We start from the raw sequence: 15,206 nt of genomic DNA on the forward strand, positions 1-15,206 counted from the left end.
CGTTCAAGAATCCCTGGCTCTGAGTGTTCAGTGCGCTGGCTCTGTGTCCAACATGGGCCAACGCCTTCTTGCTCGCTCCCGTCAGGTTGAATCCTTGATGGCGGAGGTGGAGAGTCTTAAGCAGGAGATCAAACAGCTTAAGTACGAGAACCGAAGTTTGCACGTGCTTGCCAACAATTATTCGTCAGGCATGAAGAGGAAACTTGATGAGCTTGATGACCGTCAAAGGCTTGCAGCTTTCTTCCAGAGGCACCTCTTTCCTGGGTCATCCAGCGTTCCACCAAGGTTTGGGGCCTTGAATGATCTATCTTCGGTGCCTCCCGCTCCTATGCCTTCCGCTCCGATGCCTCTTGCTCCAATGCCTTCTGCTCCGAGACCTCCTGCTCCGATGCCTCCCGCTCCGATGCCTCTTGCTCCGAGAGTGTTGCCACGTAGTGGGGCCTCACGTACACAACCTTTGTAAAGGCTCCATCTTTCTGCCATGTTTAGATACAATTGTAATTTATCGAAAAAAAATCAATGAACAAGCAAAAGTTTTATTTACTGTATTGGGTTGCCTCCCAAGTAGCGCTTGCTTTAACGTCTTGCAGCCGGACGAAGAACCCAATCACTCCAGGATATGTTCACGAATCGGATGAGAACTCCGAGTCATGAACTAGTACCTAAAACAAGAAACAAAACAAATTTAAGAATCTGGGAAAATAAAAACAAACGAAAATAAAACAATCCAAGGGATTAGCAAAGTTGCTAATCCCCGGCAACGGCGCCAAAATTTGATGCGAGATTTATACGCACACAAATTAAACCCTCTTTTTGTCAATTGTAGTATAAGTATAAGTAGGGATCGTTCTAAACCGGGGATTAGGAGGGATTACTAAATCACTTGGAAACTGACTCAAAAATGTAAAACAAACATTAAAACACTAAAACAAATCAAAAGACTCAAAGAATACAAAACACTTATAAACACAAACTAAGACACTTTCTAACTAAATTGGACACTAAAGTAAAGGGGGATTGAGATTTTGACGAAAATAAATTAAATGCACAAATTGTAATTTAAAGGTAGAATTTAAATATGAATGTGATGAAATATGGAATGAATGCTAGCTAAGGGGTTCTTCTCCACACATGTTATACTTGCATACAAGATTGATTCTCAGTTGGTCTTTCGATAAATTATGAAACTCAACACTCCGGATTAATTAGGTCCGCTTAAATTAACCGTCAAGTTTTCCTTAAGTTAATGAATTGGATGGGTTTGCGCAATGCAATTCACAACATTCTCCAAAAGTCCTTTACGTGAACAGCACAATAAAGATACAATCAAAGATCATTAAGTATTATGAAAACTATAAGTGTTGACGAGGCATTCGTTACTATGATGAGCATGAAACTCGTGCCAAGAATTCATTTAACGCGATTGTTTATAAGCAACCTCCACTACTTGTGAATATAAGTTCATAACGATTAGGTGAAAATCACTTATATTCTAGCGTCATATTTATGCATGAAAATTAAGCGCGCATTCTTAATAAACATTCATAAATAAGTTATCAATCAAACGGTTAAACAAATTGAATCCACAACTTATGAAATTCCAACGAAAGTTAATCAATTCATATTGCAAATATAAACATAGTTTCGAATCACCCCCTAGCTAAAGGGGGATTAGTTCCTCATACCTTTGAAATCAAAGAAACACCTAAACATTCCAACAACTCAAAACTTGAATTGTATGAACGTTTAAGCACTCTTCTCTTCCATAAAACAAAGAGAATTAAAATGAAACTTTGAAATCAAAGAAACACCTAAACATTCCAACAACTCAAACTTGAATTGTATGAACGTTTAGGCACTCTTCTCTTCCTCGTTGTTGTAGCACAAGGTTTAAGGATAGGTTGGTTGGGGGGATGGAAGTGTGGAATGGAGTGGAAATGGAGAAGATGGAGAAGGGGAAGTGTTTGTGTATTACAATGGAAAATGAGATGATTTGGTGAATGGAATGAATGGGTATTTATAGGAAGAGAATGGGTGTTAATGGATGTTTGTTTAAGGTATTTGGTGGAAGGGAAAAGGTGTGGATGGTGGGAATTATGGTGGATGGATGGTTTAGTGGATGTAGTTTAGTGTTTATTTAGGTGAATGTGGATGCATGGTTTAGTGGATGTAAAGGATAATGGGATGATGTAGAATTAAAAGCTAAAAAAATGGGATAATGGGCATTTAAGTGTGAATGGTAGGTATATATGTGGAAGTGCATGGATTATGGAGATGAAATGGAATGGTGGATGCATGGTTTAGTGGGAAGGAATAATGGGATGAAAGGTAATGGAATGAATGGCTTAGAATATTTTATTTAGGGTTAGTAGAATTGCACGGTTTATGGAGAGGAAATGGGAGATAATGGCTTAGGGAATAAGAATTAAAAATGGGATGGTGGTTGATTAGTGTTAGGGTTAATAAGGAGGAATTAGGGTGTGAATAAAATGCACGGATTGATGGGAAATTAAGGGAATTAATGGGGAATAATCTGTGATGGTGGCTGCACGGTTTTGGAGAGGAATTAGGGTGCATAATCAAATGGGGGGGCCACGGCTTAGGGTTTAGTTTTGGACGTCCATTCCTCGTGCTCCATTTGCATACACCACATTCCAGCTCAGTTTTGCTCCAAAAGCTCCAAATTGCATCATCTTGCACACTTTGTCCTTATAATCTGAAAATACACAAAAGTGGCCTTAAACACTAAAACAACTAAGTAAACACAACATAAATGCACGAGAACAAGCTAATTAAGTCGCATGAATATGCTCCTATCAAACATCAAAGCATTAGTGGTAAAAACACTAACAAAGTGGTGGATAATTCACAAATCACTAGCAAAGCCATTTTGTTTGTACTTTATACCATTTGCTAATTATCACACTTTAAATGCAATCACACTTTAAATGCACAAGACAAGCTAAACTAAGGTGCATAAATATGCTCCTATCAAACTCCCCCACACTTAGCTTTTGCTAGTCCTCGAGCAAAACAAAACGATAACAAACAAACAAAACGACACTAAACAAGTAAAACACAACCTAAACCTTCCAACAATCGTCTTAGGGATTTCCAATGCACATGCCATGTTAAAAATCATTATTCCCACAGATTTTAGCCATCTTTACACTCGAGCACATGCTTAATCATAGTCACTACTTACTAGTTCACAAATAACCACTTAAAACGATGTTTTGAATGTAGTAACATGCCTTAGAGAACTTGCTCAATTCCTTACAAGATATGCACTCAATTTTCACTCAGATTTTCTAACTACACACCTTACTCTAGTTATATGTGAGAAGATTAATGAAAACGAGCACTCACATATATATATATATATATATATATATCACAAAGAAAGCAATTTCTGGAGTTAATAAGCATGTTTAGATATGATCTCATGAATGGAATGCTACGACTTAGATGCGAGAACCAGTGACACCATATGCTCATACCAACTTCAAACTCCACAAATTGAAATGCACAACACTCAAAATAGAAGTCAAGGGTTGTAATGGGGCTTGGGGTATTGGTTAACAATGGAAGAATAAAGGAAAACAAAGGTTCTTAAAGCAATAGCAAGCGAAGTAATGAAATTGAGACTTAGAACTCACTTTAAAACATAGAAATCAACTTTTAACACAAAGGGAAGATCTAAGCAACACTCAGGGCCATATTCAACATTTTGGACCCTTTCTTCAACTACCACAAACATGTGAACTTATTTTCATTTATTTCATACTCTTTTTTCTTTCTTTTCACAACTTTTTCTTTTCTTTTTCTTTTTCCACGAAATTCTTTTTTTTTTTTTTCTTTTCCACCCGTGCCTATGGCACACTAACTCACATGAAAACTACTTCCCCCACACTTGTTTTCTGCCATACATTAATCAAAAGGAGTTCAATTCAAATCATGCTTTGTTATGCTTCAAGAATAAGGGTGTGGATGGTCCTAATCTAGGCTAGGTGAGGATAGTGTGGGTTAACAAAGAACGTAAGCTTAACAAGGCTCAATGGGGTTAACTTAAACATATAATGAAGTAGGATACATGGCAATTTGGCTTTGGTGGTGGTCACTACACAACTTCTTCTTGAATATGTGTTATGCAAATCAATAACATGCTTTGAATGAAATGGGCATGAGTTCTAGCATTTGGAACTATATGATGAAACGCCTTCTAAGTAGTAACCAAGCAAAGAATAATGAGCAAAGAATAATGAGATCATGCAACGACTTTAGAGAACAAATGCACAGATTTTAACTCTCCAAATAGCGTTTAGGCTCAAGTCTCACAAGGTTGTAGCGTTTGTTGGAGTTCCTTCCTTCAAGCATGTTACAAAAACCACTTTTTCTTTTGTGATTGCATGTGAAGTCATACATTATAACCATAACCAAGCATATACCAAGAGTAAATCAAACTTTTCTCCATGTTTATAACTCTTCTTAACAGTCATGCAATTAAAAACCAAATCCTCATCATTGTGTTGGAAGGTACCCTAAGACACAAAAACGACTCAAAACACTCTTTTTAGGCTTTTCAAAACATGTCCTTCAAATTTTTATGTGATTTTCGGAGTTATAAAACAAAACAAAACTAAAACACTCCAAATCAGCTTAAAAACATTTTAAAACAGCAAGGAACAACATTTGAAGTTATGGGTGATAAAATCCAACGAATTTGCATCAACATCCTTAGTTACCCCCCCCCCCCCACACTTCAATCAAACATTGTCCTCAATGTTTTAAGCCTAAATTCACACCAAACAAAAGTAAACACATAAACAGCAACTAAACATACTAAACATGGCAGAATGTATCTAACAAAGAGAAGAGTTTAGGGACACAAATCTGGTTATGGAGTGTAAATTCCATCTCCTCCTTGGTGATTGCATTGAGGCTTGATCTTTAGTTTGACTGGAAGATTTTCTGGTTTCTTCTAATCGTTGATTTTCCACAGGCTATTCTTGAATTGGGCTGGAGGATTCTGACACATGGCAGGCAAGCACGAGGTGGAGGTGATGACCTGTTTCTTTGTTCAATCTTTCCAATTCGTATTGAAGAGGGTTAGAGGATAACTCAGCATATGCAGTTGTTGCGTTTGCTGACTATCCACAAGATTGATGTTTCCTTGTCACTCGTCTTAGCTGTTCTCCAAGCAGATGTGGTCCCTTGTCTGGAAGTGTATCAACCGTTGAAGATGACTGCTCGAGAGCAACGCTAGGTAAGCAACCAGGGAATAGATTCCAGGTAGTCGGTTCCAGATCGGAAGACTGACTCCAAGTGCCGGCTAATTGCTCACTTCACTTTGCCATGCGAGTAATAACAAGGACAAAGGAAAAGACAGGGAAAGAGCATGATATGAGATACCTTTGCTTTCGCCCTTGATGATATGAGATACTTTTGCTTTTGAAGAAGCAGCGAATGAATCAGCACATATATTTGTTGCGCTTGTCTCCACATGCTTCGATCCACCATTTCCTCTTTCCTCATCTGTACTCCAGGCATCTGGTAACATCTTTGGGGGTACATTAATGGTTGAATAGGTGTTCTCAAGAGAAGAAGAAAACTGAGCATGTTGAGAGGTTTGGTTGCAGCTACATTCTCGGCCGAGAAGAAAAGTCATGCGTTTTTGGGTGTATGCCTTGCCATGAATGTTGATGTATATAGGAATTGTAATGGCAAGTAGTAGTGCGGATGCGGCAATGACCTCCACGCGTCTTCAACTTTGTCAGAGTTCTTTTGACAAAGTTGCACGCTTTATCTGAAAAGCCGAGATTGCGGCTTTGTCACCCACGCTTGTCGGCAAAAGTGTGTAGCTGCATTCTTGGCTTCCACGCGTCTTCAACTTTGTCAGAGATCTTTTGACAAAGTTGCACGCGTTATCTGAAAAGCCGGGATTGCGTCTGAAGAGTGTGCAAACTTTACGCAGGAAAATCCGGCTTTGAAGAGTGGTGTCTCTTCAATTTTGAATCGGTGGTTGTGTCGCCTCTCCCTTTATAGAGGTGATCGATCACCTCTAACATGCACACTTTGAAGATTGCCCATCCGTGAAAATCGTCTTCGGCCCTTTGAGATTTTACTCCATCCAACCCTTCTCTTTTAACATTTTTGAAAATGGCTAACCCATCTAACCTTTACTTAGATTTAAGTCTCAGCAGTGATCCGGGTGTGCCGCGTCAGGGTAAGGTATGGTGCCCTTCTTTCTTATCTTCTAATGGCCCTCTTACAGGTGAAGCCTCCGTGATGACGGATGCAACAACAGCTACAATAGTAGCTAGGAACCTCCTCACTCCTAAAGACAGTCAGCTGCTTTCAGGACGGTCCGATGAGTTGGCCGTTCAAGAGTCCCTAGCTCTCAGTGTTCAGTGTGCGGGCTCTGTGTCCAACATGGGTCAACGCCTACTTGCTCAATCCCGTCAAGTTGAATCATTGATGGCAGAGGTGGAAAATCTCAAGCAAGAGATCAAACAACTTAAGCACGAGAATAGAAGTTTGCACGTGCTTGCAAATAATTATTCGACAGGCATGAAGAGGAAACTTGATGAGCTGCAAGAATCTGAAGGTCGAATTCAAAGTGACCGTCAAAGGCTTGCGGCTTTCTTCCAGAGGCACCTTTTTCCTGCGTCATCTAGCGTTCCACCAAGTATTGAGGCCTCGAATGATCTATCTTCGATGCCTCCCACTCCGATGCCACCCGCTCCGATGCCTCCCGTTCCTAGAGTTTTGCCACGTAGTGGGGCTTCACGTAAACAACCTTTGTGAAGGCTCCATCTTCTCTTTGTTTTTTTCCTTTTTTTTTTTGTACTCACTTGTAATTTCTCGGAAATCAATGAACATGCTTTGTTTTATTCAGTGTATTGGGTTGCCTCCCAAGTAGCGCTTTCTTTTACATCTTGCAGCCGGACGAACATTCTTCTTAGGCTCAATTGGAACCCACGGCATGGAATATATCTTTGAATGAAAGGTGATACTTGAATTGATCCGGTAAAGGTTTAAATTCAAGATTGGGTGCCTGAATCATCAACAACCTGTTAGTATAAAAGGAAATTGAAATTCGGGGAAGTGGCTTACCTGTGTGCTCCGACATAAACTCAAGAATAAACACCCCTTCGAAAGTTGTAGGACTAGAAAATTCAGCTAGATTTGGTGTTTTGAGAGTTATGACTTGTCCTGTGTCATAAAATCCAATTTCTTTGCGAATTGTTGTCTCAAGTATATCCTCTTTGATGAATTCTAGACATTCCTGATAGGAGCATAATTAGGCGACTTACTTAGCTTGTTTTCGTGCATTTATATTGTTAATTCCTAGTTGTTTTAGTAGTTTAAGCCATTTTCGTGTGTTTTTAGGTTCATATGGCTAAGGAAGCAAAAAGATGCATTTTGGAGCATTTTGGAGCAAAATTGGGCTTGGAATGGATGGCTTATGCTTGGAGCCAAAATGTTGGACGAAATTGAAGGCCTTGTATGCACTTTAGGACATACAACAAAGGGCCTAGCCCATTTTCTCTTAAACCAACCCCAAGGCCATGCATTCCCTTCCAATTCCAACATCCACAATCACTTCAAAGCCATGCAAAACCTTTCAACACCCTAGCACATTCTCATTCATTCACATGTTTTCATTCAACCACATGCACTCATCATCATTCACCCTAGATGCCACTCACATGCCTTCACATTCATTTCCAACAACAATCACTTCAAATGCCATAAATTCACATGCATTTCCAGCAAGAAAACACCTTTGCCGTGGCTACCTTTGCTTTCCAGCTTTCCCCTTATGCAATTCCAGCATTCCACTTCATCATTCCAGCCACCAAGACATTATTCCTTCATCATTACACCACATTCCAGCCTTGCCATGCATAACCCACCACAGAAATAATCACATGCACCCAAACAATTCTTTGTCGTGGGTTTTCTGTGCAATTCCAGCACCTACACACCTTGCCACATGCTTTCCAGCTTTCCACTAACTTTCCTAGCTGTTTTTCCACCAACTAACCTAGTTGTCATTCACATGCATTCATCATAATTCACCCTAGCTACCACCATTCACACACACATGCACTCACATGCATTCACATGCATTTCAAGCACCAAAACAGCCTTGTGCCGTGCATCCCTTATGCCATTTTCAGATTTCCTCCTTGCAATTCCACATGCATTTCCAACCTAGCAACACCCCTTTAATCATTCCTAGCTGCAATTCACATGTTCTCCCATCCATTCTCTCCCTATAAAAACCACACACACTTCATTCATTTGTCATTCATTACACACCTCATTTCGTACACAACACACCACAAACACACCATCACACAAGTATTGCCGTGCATTCACTCCCATTTCCAGCAACCTTTCTTATATTTCCACCACTCCCCAACCCTCCAAAACACTATCCAACCATTCCTCCATACAAACACCAACCCAAAACCAATCCATAGACCTTGTGCGACAACGAAGAGGAGGAGAAGAGTGCCTAAACGTTCATACAATTCAAGTTTGAGTTGTTGGAATTTTTAGGTGTTGCTTTTCCTCGATTACAATGTTTAATTTCAATTCTCTTTGTCATGTACGTATGAGGAACTAAACCCCCCCTTGGCTAGGGGGGGATTCAAAATACATGTTTATGCTTGCGATATGATTTGATTACTTCTAATTACGTTTCATAAGTTGTGGATTCAATTTGTTTAACTATTTAATTGATAACCTATTTATGTATGTTTATTTAGAGTGCAAGCTTAATTTTCATGCATAAATATGACGCTAGAATATAAGTGAGTTTCACCTAATAGTTATGAACTTATATTCACAAGTAGTGGAGGTTGCTTATAAACAATCGCGTTAAGTAAATTCTTGGCATAAGTTTCATGCAATCATAGTAACGAATGCCTCGTCAACAGTTATGGTTTTCAAAGAACTTAATGATTCTTGCTTGTATCTCTATTATGCAATTCATGTAGGGAACTTGTGGGGAATGCTTTGGGTTGTCGTATGCAATCATCCAATTCATTAACTTAAGGAAAACTTGACGGTTAATTTAAACGGATCTAATTAACCCGGGGTGTTGAGAATTCATGGTTTATTGAAAAGCAATTAGAAATCATTTTGTATGCAAGTATAACATGTATGGAGATGAACCCCTTAGTTAGCTTCTCATCCATTCATTTCTGTCAAATTCGTATTTACAATTTGTTTTCTTTACAATCTATCCATTTTAGTTTAAATTCGTCCAAACCTCAATCCCCCCCCCCATATTTTGTTTAGTCTTAGTCTTAATCTATCTTATTCTGAGTTTTGCATTCTTTGAGTCTAGTATAGTGTTTTAAACTTGTTTTACGTTTTTGAAGTCAAATCCAAGTGATTAACAATCCCTCCTAATCCCCGGTCCAGAACGATCCCTACTTACATACTTACTACAATTGACAAAAAGAGGGTTTAATTTCCCCAGTAACATCTTGCTCTTGATTCTTTGGAAAGGATTCGAAGATGCCTTTCTTACCCTCTTCTTCCTTGGATTGCATGATCCTGCAAGGAATAGGGACATATGGTGGAACGGGGTTAGAAATAATTAAATTTGGAACAACCTTACATTTGTTGGACAGCCTCGGAGCTTGAAGTGGTTGCGGCAAGGGTTGCTCCACCCTTTATGTGGCTTTGCCCTTTCTCTCTTCCTCTTGCAACAGCTTTTCCTCCTTGTTTTGGCTTGATTTTGGTGGTTCCGAGGTGGTTCCAACTTCCTTGCCACTTCTTAAGGTGATTGCATTGGCGGTTTCAAAGCCACCCTTTGGATTGACCACCGTTGAGCTAGGCAACCTTCCTTGCTCACGAAATTGCCCCATGAACTCGGCAATTTGTCCCATTTGCTTCTCCAAGTTGTCCACCTTCTTGTCTTGGATTTGCCTCTCTTTGCTTTGAGTTTGGACTTCCTGCGTCAAAGTAGTAAGTAATTGAAAAATCTTATCATTATCACTTGAATTACGTACATTGCTTTGGGCAGGTTGTGGTGGCTGCATAGGTGTTGTATAGAACTCCTCATATGGTTGCCAATATTCTCCTTGTTGAGCCTCCTTGACTTGGTTTTGTGAGCCCTGCACCGAAGAAATTAATTCATTAAGAACTTGATTATAATCTATTGACAAACCTGAGTTTGGTTGGGCATATTGTATATGAGGTTGTGGTGGATGCATAGAAGTTTAATAGAACTCCTCATATGGCTGCCAATATCCTTCTTGTTGAATATGTTGAGGCTCCCACCACATAGAGTTTGAATGATCACTCCAATCTGAATTATAAGTATTGGAAAACACGTCATTCCTTGATTGATTATGATCAAATGTACCAACTCTTTGCATTTGGGACCCTTCCATGAGCTGTGACAAAAGAGAAGCACTATCAAGTGCCATGTCTTTCTTCTCTAGTACCTAAAATCAACAAAACTAAACTAAAATATATACACAGAAACAAAATAAAACTAAACAGGAAGTAATAATCCAAGGGATTAGCAAAGTTGCTAATCCCCGGCAACGGCGCCAAAATTTGATGCGAGATTTATACGCACACAAATTAAACCCTCTTTTTGTCAATTGTAGTATAAGTATAAGTAGGGATCGTTCTGGACCGGGGATTAGGAGGGATTGTTAATCACTTGGATTTGACTCAAAAACGTAAAAACACAATATAAAACACTATACTGGACTCAAAGAATGCAAAACTAAACTTTAAAACACTAAAACAAACCAAAGGACTCAAAACAGCCCCAAAACACTAAAAACTGCCTTAAAAACACAATCTGGGCAGTTTTGAGCACTTTGGTGAATTTGGACGAATTTGTGTAATAAATTGAATCAAAACACTTATAAACACAAACTAAGACACTTTCTAACTAAATTGGACACTAAAGTAAAGGGGGATTGAGGTTTTGACGAAATTAAACTAAATGCATAGATTGTAATAAAGGGCAGATTCTAAAGATGAATTTGATGGAATTGAATGGATGGGAAGCTAGCTAAGGGGTTCATCTCCACACATGTTATACTTGCACACAAAACGATTTCTAATTGCTTTTCAATAAACCATGAATTCTCAACGCCCCAGATGAACCGTGAATTGCACTAATTAACCCTCAGATTTTCCTAACGTTATTGAATTGGATGATTGCATACGACAACCCAAAACATTCCCCACAAGTCCCCTACATGATTGCATAATAGAGATACAAGCAAGAATCATTAAGTTCTATGAAAACCATAAGCGTTGACGAAGCACTTGTTACTATGATTGCATGAAACTTATGCCAAGAATTTACTTAACGCGATTGAGATCATCAACCTTTACTACTTGTGAATATAATTCCATAACGATTAGGTGAAATTTCCTTATATCCTAGCATCCAATTTATGCATGATAATTAAGCGTGCACTCTCAACCAACACACACAAATCAATGTAATTCACATAGATAAGTAAATTGAATTCACAACTTATGAAACGCAATTGGAAGTAATCAAATCATATTGCAAGCATAAACATGTATTTCAAATCCCCCCCTAGCCAAGGGGGGGTTTAGTTCCTCATACGCACAAAACAAAAACAATTGAAATTAACCATTGAAATCAAGGAGAGGAAAGCACCTAAAAAATTCCAACAACTCAAACTTGAATTGTATTAACGTTTAAGCACTCTTCTCCTCCTCTTTGTTACGGCACAAGGGTTTGTTGTGAATTTTGGGGGTTATGGATGGTGTAGAGTGATGTGTTTAGGATAGGGATGGATGTAGGGGATGGCAAGGCTTATTTTTGGGCAGAAAATATGAAGCATGGTGAAGTATGGATGTGTTATAGAGAGGGGATGAATTTCTGGCGTGAATGGTGAATGAATGGTTCTTTTGTGGCTGCAATGGATGTTTATTTATAGGTGGTTGAATGATTAAAGAGGGAATATGACAGCTAGGGAGAGAATGTGGCTGCCATCATGAAGAGTGCATGGATGTGGCTGAATAATCACATGGGAAAGCATGTGGCTGAATGGATTAAAGAGGGAATGATGATGGGAGAGCATGTGGGTGACAGCTAGGTTGGTTGGTGGCTGCAATGGAGGTGTGGAATGATGATGGGAGAGCATGTGAGTGAATTATGAAGAGTGAATGCATGTAGGGTGCTGCTATGGTGGGAAATATTGGGCAGAAAATATCCTAAGGCTTTATTACTTAGTTTAGGAAAGGATGTAACTCCAAATCCTCCTTTAGGTCTTCAATTTCGTCCATTCCTTTTGCTCCAAGCATATGTTATCCATTCCAAGCCCAATTTTGCTCCAAAATGCTCCAAAATGCATCCTTTTGCATACTTTGCCCTTAAATCCTGAAAATACATAAAACTAGCTTAAAAGACTACTTTACTAAGGAAAAACACTTTAAATGCACAAGACAAGCTAAACTAAGGTGCATAAATATGCTCCTATCAGGCAATTCTGACGAATTCAACTTCAGGGAGAGGTACTCGGCACCAATTCCTGGCCGACTTGAACCTTGTTAAGTATTCCATTGGGGATTCGTCAGACGTTTGAGCCATCCTAGCCAACGATAAGACGGACATTTCCATCCCTGGTCGATAGAATTGTTCATGGAATTTCTCGACCAATTCCTCCCAACTCTGGACGGAGTTTGGTGGGAGATTAATGTACCAAGCGAAAGCTGATCTTGTTAGTGAAAAGTTGAACAGTCATAGTTTATGGAAGTCACTATTGACGTCTCCACATTGTGCCGTGAACCGAGCCATATGTTCTAATGAGGATAAGGACGATTCTCCGGCGAACAGACTAAAATCGGGGATCTTGAAGCCTCACGGGTATTCGAACCTTTCTACATAAGCTTGGTATGGGTGGATAATTTTTGGGAACTTTGGCCCCTTTTTTAAGGCCGAGTCAATCATTCTTTGGACCTCGGTCACATTGACGGATGCTACTTCTTCTCCCTGACTTAGTCCATCAGATCTATTGCCTGATCCGCCTCTTTTCTCTAAGTCAATTGGTTGTAGCCCAGCGGACCCTTTCTCGGCTTGTACTTGAACATTTGTAAAAGAAGGCTACCAAGGTTGGCCGACCTGGCCATCTTCAAAGGCTTTACTAACCAACAGTTCAAGCATCCTGGTCTGTGTGTCGCTGTTGCTTTGTATTACGTCTAGTAAATCATTCATTTTTTGGCCAATCGACTGCTCGACCTATTAATATTGTTCATCGAGTCGTCTCCGAAGAAACGACCTAGTTGGCGGATCAAAACCCTCCCCACCATCTTCGTCGCAATCTTCCATTATTCCTTCAACGAAAATGCCTGCTGTTTGGTTAAGAACTTCTGGGTTGCGAGGTTGTCCGCCGAGAAAGATTTCATTATCTCAACGTGTCGCACTTGTAGCCTTGGGCAGCGTAACAATGATCGGATTTTTCACCTGATGCAAATCCTGCCCAAGGCCTTGCACTGGTAAGTCAGTTGTTGACTTTCCCATAATTGTTTTCTTTTTTAAGGACTGTGTCTCAATGGTCATGAACTCCGAAAGTCTATCACAATGTCCCACTGGGCATGCCAAAATGTTAACTCTAAAAATTACAAAACCTACGTGGCGCGCAGGCCGAATAACTAATAAGCTAACTACATCCTTCGGTTGAATGCGGGGCATGCCAACTCGTCGGCCGAGCCCGGCTAAGGAGTAAAATTTGTTGATGTCGCGTTGAGCGCGTTGTTGACTTCTTTATCTTACGACTGTGACCGAGGAAGGAACACTCTCAGTCTTTGGGTTCTAGAGCTTGAAGACAAGGCTGCTAGTTCTGCGAAGTTCACAAATCGTCGGCGCCCAATTCGGTCACCATGATTATATTCGTAAGAGTATAAACACGTCGAATCGATAACAGACTATACGGACACAAGTATTCAAAAGTGATGTATGTCTTGATGGTGAACGTGGTTTGGCCGTCAGAAGGCCGAACTCTAAAACTCATTTGTGAATATCCAATCATAAAATCACTCGGCGTCCGGTACGTCAAGTCTCGTAACTCATAACACCTTACTTCGTCGAGAAGGTTGATAAGATAACCCCTACCAATAAGGGTTCGAAAACCCTTCTCGGCCGAGACTTGGATAGGTAACCAGTCGGCCTCGACGCATGCTGTTTATCCAAACTGAAGGTGCTCCTCGGTTAGCTAATTCTACGGCAACATTGCTGTTTATCCAAACTTAAGGTGTTCACCGATTGCCTCCACAGTGCTGTTTATCCAAACTGAAGGTGTGTCGGCAGAAAAAAGAAAAAGAAAAATCTCAAGATGTTTGAGAGGTTTTGCGCAAGGCAATTGTATGTTGAATTGAAGGTCCTTCATTGTTGCATGATTTCTTGTACTTATAGCACCAACTCCTTGAGATCGAATTAAACACCTATCTGGATTGGGAGTCCTCGCTCTGTTCTAACTTTTCTTCAAACAACCCTACTCCCATTAGCACTTTGAACTCACCCCCTTTCGTGAAGGAAGATTTGTGAAAAACATGTTCATTTAAGCAACATCAATAGCATGCAATTAACAATTAAAGGCGGAATCATGCTTGTATGCACTTAAAAAAACAAAACATTTACCCATGAAATTCAAAGCCTAGTAGATAGGTGAACCAAGACTCAACTCAAAACAAAGTGAGTTGAGAAATCAATACCTTTGTAGATTCCTCTTTGCATAAGCAAAGGCTAATCACCCAAAGAGAGGGCCTTCATTCCTTGCATCTTAGATTCATGGATTTGGATGGATGAAAAGGTTTCTCCAAGTTCCCAAAATTGAGAACCTCTAATGATTCATCACCAAGGCATAATGAAGAAGAAATGAGTGACCTTGGAGGAGTTTGATTGCTAGATGATCCCTCCAAGGTGGCCTAAATTTTAGAGAGAAATGAGAGCTTGTGTTCTCATCCTTTCCCCAAAAATTACCATATGTAAATTTTAGGCTATAAAGTCCTTTATATAGTCCCTTCAAATAAGTGACCTAATGGACCAAAAGCCCTATTCTTCTAACATGGCAAGCCTATAGGGTTTATTGGGCTTTCAAGCCCTTTGTTTATTCAAGTTGTCATACAACTTGAGTTAATGGGCTTGACATTCAAATCCCATTGGGCCTTGCGGCCCAAAACTA

Source organism: the organism of the source record quoted next, unplaced genomic scaffold (genome assembly GCF_019419815.1).
Source record: "Pyrus x bretschneideri cultivar Hongxiangsu unplaced genomic scaffold, Pyrus_bretschneideri_v1 Contig82, whole genome shotgun sequence".
Classification (NCBI taxonomy): Eukaryota; Viridiplantae; Streptophyta; class Magnoliopsida; order Rosales; family Rosaceae; genus Pyrus; species Pyrus x bretschneideri.